The 8,889-nt window shown below is 38.4% G+C and overlaps 1 pseudogene; it reads right to left on the bottom strand.

Moving 5' to 3' along the window:
- LOC104850048 overlaps window positions 1-8,889 on the bottom strand; it is a 49,962-nt pseudogene that overhangs the window by 24,568 nt on the left and 16,505 nt on the right.

Below are 8,889 nucleotides of genomic sequence, written 5' to 3'. Positions count from 1 at the left end.
AAAAAAAAAAAAAAAAAAAAAAAAAAAAAGTTGTATTTCCACACACTAAAAATAAGCAATCATAAAAGCAAAATTAAGAAAGTTATTTCTTTTATAACATACAAAAGGATAAAATACTGGGAATTAGAATGATGAAAATTTTGTGCAATGAAAAACCTACAAAACGGGCCTAGGAGTTAGCTCAGTGGTGCTGCCGCCTACCTCGCAAGCACAAGGACCCAAGTTCGATCCCTGGTACCAAAAAGAAAAAAGAAAAAACCACAAAACTATTTCAGAAATTAAAGACATAAACAAATGGAAAGACAACCTCATGGACTTGATATTACTCCCAAGTCTCTAAGCTTAAAATAATCCCTACTGAAATCACAATAATTTTTGCAGACAGAAAAAAATTCATCCTAAAATTCATATGGAATATGAAAGGAATGGAATGGACAAAACAATGGGAGAGGATAATTAGACTCACATTTCCTAACTTCAAAGCTCATTACAAAGCTACAGTAATGTAGTGTGGGTGTAGTATAAAGAAACATAGAGACAAATGGAACTGATACTCCAGAAACAAACCCTAGCAATGGGATTTTCAGCAAGGTGTCAAAATCAAAGAGGAGAAAAGATAGTATTTTCAACAAATGGTGCTAAGAAACCCAGATATTTACACTCAAAATAATGAAAATAGATATTTACCTAATACCATACATAAAAATTAAGTCAAAGTCTTGATCTGTAAGAACAAAAGCTGTAATACTTTCAAAAGAAAATCTAAGGCCAAAGATTCACAACATTGGATTTAGCATGAGCAACGATAAAAGTAAACAAACTGGACTTCATAAAAATTTAAAGTTTTTGTACACCAAAAGACACTATCGACAAGGTAAAAAGGTAACCCAGAGAACCCTTCTACCTAATTAAAAGACTAATATTCAGAATAAAGAACTTCTAAGATTCAACAACAAAAAATTCAAAAATGAAGAAAGGAAAAAAAACAGGGAAAGGACTGAATACTTATCTTGAAAGATACACAAATGGCCAATAAGCACGAAATGTTGCTCAAACATTCATACTTACGAAAATAAATTAGAACTATAAGATACCACCTCACACCCATTAGTTTGCACTATTTAAAAAAGGACCATGCAAAGTTCAGAGGTGTAATTAAAATGCTCACCTATCCCACATGAGCCCCTGGGTTTGAGCCCCAGCACTTGAAAAAACAAAATAACAAGTGTTAGCAAGGACAGATACTGTTAATGAGAATGTAAATGACAGAACCACTGAGGAAAACAGTATGGCAATTCCCTCCCAAAATTAAAAAAGATTTATATGATCCAGCAATTCCAACCTGAGCATATACTCAAAATAAATAAATAAAGTCTCAGAGATTTATGCATCTATGCTCATGGCAGAATTATTCAAAACAGCTAAAAGATGGAAGAAAATCATGAGTATATCAATGCATAAAAAGATAAATGTGGTACCCATAAGCATAGATTATTATTCAGGATATAAACCATAAGGAAACTCATCAATAGCCTACGACATGAATACACTGTCAGAACATCACCCTAAGTGACGCATACCAGTCACCGGCGTGTGGTGGTACAAAACTGTGATTCCCAACATTCTGCCAGGGTGAGGCAGGAAGATAACAAATTCAAGACCAGACTGGGCAACCTGGCTTCTCAATGAAAACCTGTCGCAAAAGATAAGGCTAGGATGTAGCACAGTGTGAAGGCCCTAGATTCAATTTCCAGTACCACCACCACCACCACCGCCAGGTTTACACACACCAAAAAAACCCTGTAATGCATGATTTCACTTACATGACATAAAATGATCAAATGCCTAAGACAAAGTATAATGGTGGTTGGTTTCCAGGCTGGAGATAGGGGAATGGAACTGTTTAATGGGTTAAAATCTTTTTTGTTTTGCAAATGAAGAGTTCTAAAGATAGATGATACTGACTGCACAACAATATGAATATACTTAATGTTATGACAATGCACACTTAAAATGGTTAAGAAATGGTGGCACACAGCTGTAATTCCAGCACTCTAGAGGTTAAACCAGGAAGAGCTCAAGTCTGAGGCCAGCCTGGGCTATATAACAAGTTTAACACCAGCCTAGACTATACAGTGAGACCCTAACTCAAACAAAAACAGAGCCAGTATGGTCACACATGCCTGTAATTCCAGCACTTGGGAGGCTGAGGCAGGAGGATCCCTGTGAGCTCAGGCCAGTCTGGTCTACACATCAAGTTCAAGGTCAGTCTGAACTACACGAGACCGTCTCAAAAAGTGGGAGAGGGCCTGGGATTTAGCTAAGTGGTTCCACCACCTGCCTCACAAGCACAAGGACTGAGTTCGATCTCCAGTACCAAAAAAAAAAAAACAAAAAAAACAAACAAAAACAAACAAACAAAAAACGTGGGAGGGAAAAAAGAACAATGAAAAAGATTTATTTAATAATTTTTAAAACCCCTGGGCTGGGGATTTAGTTCAGTGGTTCCACCACCTGCTTCATAAGCACAAGGTCCCAAGTTCGATCCCTGATACCAAAAAAAATTTTTAATTAAAAAAAGTAGAATACAAACCCCTGAATTTATGCTACAGAACTATATGACAGAAATGGCATTAAGTCTCCCCCCCACCTCAGTGCTGAGGACTGAACTCAAGACCTTTGCACTAAGGTACATGCTTAGTTCTTTTAAATACTTGAGACAAGGTCTTGCTAGTCACTAAATTCCCTGAGCAAGACTTGAACTTTTGCTTCAGCTACTTCAATTTCCAAAGTGCTAGCATGGGGGCGTTGGTGGTGTAGTGGTTAGCATAGCTGCCTTCCGAAGTGCTAGGATTACAGATGTACACCACCACACCCAGAGTGACAAGATTTTTATTTAGTGCTATCTTTTTAACTAGGCCAATAGGCTTAAACTATGTTTTCAGGGAATTTTTTTTATACATATATAATATAGTCTAAGCAGAAATTTAACATTCATTTCATTAGAATCAGTTTTATAAACTGACATAGTGGAATTCCAGTACCCTGAGGCAGGAGGATTGCTGCTAGTTTGAGGCCAGGCTAGGCCACATAATGAATTCAAAGCTAGCCTGAACTACATGGTGAGGACCGTCTCAAAAAAAAAAAAAAAAAAAAAAAAGAATAGAAGACAGACATACTTAATTCTGTACATCAGAATTAAATTAAAAAATACATTAAGCCAGGTGTGGTGGTGCACACCTGTAATCCTAGCGCTCAGGAGGCTGAGGCAGGAGGATCTCCACAAGTTCGAGGCCAGCCTGGGCTACATAGTGAGTTCAGGGCCAGCCTGAACTACGAAAGGAGACCTGTCACAAAAAATAAAAATTTTTAAAAATGTTGAAAATACATTAAATATAAATACAAATCTAGCGAGGCATGAGGACACATGTCTGTAATCCAAGCTACTCAGGAGGCTGAGACAGAGAGATGATATATTATGTTCAAGTTCAGCCTGGAAAACTTAGTGCGATTCCGTCTTGAAATAAAAAATAAAGGCTGAAAATGTATACAGTTCTGTGGTAGAGTACTTTCCTAGGAACATACAAGACCCTGAGTTCAGTCTTGGCGGGATGGGGGTAGGAGGGTGATGACAAAATCTACAGTCCTTCAACTGAAACTCTTCTTAAAATTTCAAACTTGTGCGTGAGGATTTCCCTTGATACAGAATGAATGCCACAGTACTCTTATCTGTCCTCTTGCCTATAACATGGGCATGCACATGTTGTGCCAAATTATAGTTTCTAAAACACTATGGACTATTATCTTTCAGCAGTAATTAAAATTTAAAATATGAACACTCTACTACAGAGACAATATAGCAAACAGGATGTAATTAACTGAATTGTTCTAACAGATCATAAAATGCCATGCACTAAATTCTGGCACTACACACTCTGAGACCTGTGCTCTCAACTGCAAAGGAATAACTGATAGTAGATCAGCCTCCAGCCAAGCATAAAACTGGAAAGTAAATATGAAAATAACTTTTCAGCCACTGGACGAAAGCCAACACACAACTATGTTCTCAGAAGGGAAAGCAAGCCAGATCCCAAGAAAATTCCGTTTCTGCCTAGAGGCACTTTCGAGACAGCAGAATGGAGGGAGACCCACACAGCTCCAGTCTCTCAAATCTGAGCACAAATCCAAGTGAGAAACTGCTGGGATAGCTACAACTTGCAGGCAGCATACCAGACAGACTTGTACAGAGAGGAAGCTTCAGAAATCTGCACAGGCATCTTTGGTTAAATGTTAAACTGGACATACAGATACAGAGCAAGTCTACTAGGGCTGGGGATTTAGTTCAGTGGCGCCATGTCTGCCTGGCAAACACAAGACACTGAGTTTGACCGACACCTGGTGTGGCGGGGGGATGTCAAACCCAGGCACAGGCACAGAACTACCAAGAAGCCTGAGCCTAACACTGGTGTTTGTACACAGATGGTAGAAACTGAGAGCCAATATGCAACTGAACAGACTTCATTAAACACTCCCGGATTCAGCAAAACCCAGAAAGCCCATTACTTAGTATTCCTTTTTTTTTTTTTTTTTTTTTTTTTGGTACCAGGGATTGAACTCGGGACCTTGCACTTACAAGGAAGGCAGTAGAAGCACTGAGCTAAATCCCCAGCCAGAGGCCCATTACTTACGAGTAGGGCTCCTTGCCCCACCTTTACTAAAATTTAAAAACAAATCTTGAAAAGAACAAGCATCTATGCAAACAAATTAACCAACCTTTTAATTAAGGAAAGTAACAGGATGCAGGCATTCAATACCAATATGAGAGTGACCACTGTACCCAAAGACCTGGGGGACAGGGAACGACTAGAAATGCAAACAGGCAGGAACGGTGGCCCATGACGCATAGGTTGAAGGAAAGGGATGAGGAAGAAAGAAAAAAGAAAAGAGAAGGAAAAATGGAAACAAAGCTTACATACGTAAGGTGGGGAAGAGGGACTGAATAGGGGGATAAGAAAGAAAAGAAGAAGCAAGACACATCATACATCATGTACAGATACAAATTCCCTATGATGAATGTTATCATTATGTATATCTAAAATGTATCAACAGGGCAGGGGATTTACCTCAGTGGTTTCATCATCTGCCTCACAAGCATAAGGTCCTGAGTTTAATCCCCGCATCCCCCAAAAAAAACTATCAATAAATGTTTTGCTTAAAAAAAAAAAAAAGAACAGAATTTCAATGACCAACAAAACAATATCAAGTGGTCTAATAAGAGTGTCGAGCACACATGTAACAAGAGAAGCAGGACAGGCCAAGAACTGGTGCACACCTGTAATCCCAACACTTAGGAGGCCCCGGCAAAAGCACCACAAGTTCACAGCCAGCCTGAGTTACACAATAAGCTCAAGGCCAGCCTGAACTACATAGCAAGACCCCATCTCAAAAAACAAAACACTGGGATAGGATAAAGACAAACATGGGGAAATTATCAAAAACTGTCAAATTATGGAAAAGAACCTACAGATCAAAAATCTCAACAAACTTCAAGCTGGACAGACAAAAGCCCAAAGATACATCACAATTCAATTGCTGAAAAGTAACAAGAGAACAGTAAAAATAATCAGAAAAAAATCTATTAAAAAGTTCTCAAAAATTATCTCAGCTTCTACCTTAAGAAATTAGAAAAATAAGCAAATTAAACTTGAAGCAGAAGGAAATAATAAAGGTAAGAGTCAATCAAATAGAAAAAAACAAAAAAAGAGAAAACCTACAAAACCAAAAGCTGGTTCTTTGAGAATGATGAAGATAATAAACCTCTACCCAGTCAGGGAGTCACAAAAGCGCACTGCACAGTAGAGAATTAACTAAAAGCCCTACCTCTAGAGCCACAGAAGGAAAAGAGGCAGCTGGGGAGTCATTCAGTAGATCACAGGAAAGCATCCCCACAACACTGCCATGAACTTCCGGGTTCATGCATGGATCGTATCCTACTCACAACACTCAAGACTCTGAGAACCGAACGAAGAAGTATCTGCCCAGGCATTAGCCTGGCTATGTGAGAGGCATAACAGGACTGCCAAGATTCTGAAAAGTGAACTGATATCAGAAACACATTCTATAGGAATTAGGACTAACTGAACCTAACTAGATCTGCTAAAAAATTATCCACACAATCCAAGAATTTATGTAACACTAAGAGTCATATACAAATCAAAATAATATTCAAACAGGAAAATCTCAATTTGCCTAAGAAAAGACAATTAACAACTGCCAAGGACAGATCAGAGAAATGTTTAAGGTTTTATATTAGTTATTATGAAAATGCTCAAGGCGTCAGTAGTAAAACTGTCGAAATACTTTTCTTTGAGGGGAGGAAGGCTCACTGTATGCGCTCAAGAGCAGGAAAAAGATTAGTATACTGGATGAATGAACTTATTCAATCTGAAGAACACAGAGAGAGAAATGATATTTTCTGAAAAGTACAAAGTCTTAGGCATCTGTGTCACAGGAGTCCCAAAAGGACCTTTTCGGGAATAAAGCACTTTTTGTCTATGCCACAGCTGAACTAAAAGCACTAAGGGCACCACACAAGCAGGGCACAATGTTAAGAAACAGAACTTATCACAGTGACAATTGTTTCACCGATCATTCTAGGAAAATCTACTTGCACTAACAATAGGGGATGGGGGCTGGAGGGTGTAGTGGTAGAGCTGTGGCCTACTATGCACAGGGCCCTGGGCTCTACCCCCAGAACCACAAAACAAGGGAGAAGCCCCCCAAATATACCTAAGGTGACCCATCGCAGAAAAAAGTTCATTATCCTTTTTCAGATCCTTGTTAAAAAATAGTTCCCTAAAAGCACAAATTCTTGATGGGGTGAGGGCGTAAATGAATCAACTCCCCATAATAAATGTAATTATCATGCACTGCAAATGTGGACCAATTAAAATAAAAATTTTAAAAGTGCAGTTTCTTACATGGAAAATAAAATTAGTCAATTGACATTAATAAAATATAATAACAAGAAATGTAAATGAAATGAAGTCACATGCTGCATAACATTTCAGTGGTGGTGATCCTATGAAGTCATACCGGAACTGAGAAAGCCAAACATCCTGCTGACACCGTGGGTACAGTAACATCACACAACAGTGCTTGCTCACACAGTCCTGTGATGCTGGTGATAATAAACATACTGTGCAGCCAGTTGTATAAGAATGAAACACATACAGCTCAACTAGGCACAATATGTAATGCTTGATAAAAATAAAACTGTCACTTGCTTACATATTGCACTGTATTTTATCATTATTTTAGATTACATTCCTACTTATAAAAGCAGAAAGTTCACAGTAACACAGTATTCCATGCTATAACACATACATCTTCTGTTTACCACATTTCGATTGCATCAAGAGGCCCTGGGGAGACCTCACCTATACTGGTTAGGTTTAAGTGAGTCCACTGTGATGTTTGCACAATGAAGAAGGCATCTACAACGTATTTCTCAAAATAAAGTCCCTTCATCAAGTGATGTATGATTGCAAAAGCAATCTAGATTTAGCAGAAACTATGTGATTTTCTTTAATAGTATTAAATATACCTTTCCATCATTTTCCTTCCACTAATGCAAAAATGCACTTTCTCCCCCTTGGCTGTCAAAGGAATGCAGCCTCAAATCATGGTAGATAAAAGTCAAACCTGCTTGAAATGTCTGGGATTTCAACATGAACCAGTGGTTAAGGTTCATAGGTGGAAAAGAATGATATAAGAGTTGATAACTATCAATGTTAGGAGGTAGGTTTTTCTATATTACTGCCCGTATTCTTTTGTTTTAAATTATCCATAATTAGAAAGTAGAGGCTGGACATTGTGGTGCACATCTGTAATCCCAGCACTCTGAGGCTGAGGCAGGAGGAACATTACAAGTTTGAGGCCAGCCTGGGTTACATCACAGTGAGTTCAAGGCCAGCCTGAACTACCTACCAAGACCTTGTCTCAAAAAAAAAAGGAGGTAGCAAAGTCTAGGAACTGGGGGTGTAGCTCAGTGTGTTTAGCATGAGAGAGACCTGGGGTTCAATAGAAAGAGAAAACCAGAGTAAGCACTCAGTAAAAGTATTTAAATAGTTGCATCACTGTTTTATCAGATACAGCTTACAAGTGACCCAACCAGCTTCACTAATTACAGAAAAATTATTTTAAAGCAGAAACAACACGGTCAAGGGGAAATGTTTCACATCTTGAAAGGAAAATAGCTGCATAGATACATGCATTTGTCACAAAAGAACGATATACCCAAGACTTATGCATTTTACTGTAAATAGATTGTACTTCAATTTTAAAATGTCTTTGTAAAGAAAACAGAATCTCTGAAAAATACCTTTAGCTCCCCTCCTAAAGTTCTTTCAGTTGGAGATTCCATACATAAGCAATATGCTGTGTCTTTGCTGTCTTACAATATGTGGCATACTACTACAACCAGGAAAAAAATCCTAAGGATGACTATTTTTCCTTCTGGTTTTACATTATATCTTAAAATAAGTCTATTGTCCAACAGTTGAAAATTGAAGACAAAATAAGACCCACTGAGGCCACACATAGTGCACACACCTGTAACCCCAGCACTCAGGAGACTGAGGCAGGAATATCACCAGCCTGGGATACATGGTAAGTTCAGGACCAACCTCAAATACATAGCAAGACCCTGTATAAAAAAAAAATTTTTTTAAAGGGGCTATAGTGTATCTTCACCATAGCCTACCCTACCCATTTTTTCCTCCCTTTTTCCTCAGCCCAAACTGGCTCTGGAGAGCCTGTTTTTCCCCTCCCTTGTTTTTCTCCTACCTTTAATAAATGTGAAACTTTGCCACTTTGCCACTGTTTAAA

The sequence above is a fragment of the Fukomys damarensis genome, unplaced genomic scaffold (genome assembly GCF_012274545.1).
Source record: "Fukomys damarensis isolate Sample0158 unplaced genomic scaffold, DMR_v1.0_HiC HiC_scaffold_7, whole genome shotgun sequence".
Classification (NCBI taxonomy): Eukaryota; Metazoa; Chordata; class Mammalia; order Rodentia; family Bathyergidae; genus Fukomys; species Fukomys damarensis.
The sequence above is the reverse complement of the archived record's forward strand: the minus strand, read 5'-3'. Positions and strand labels throughout refer to the sequence as shown.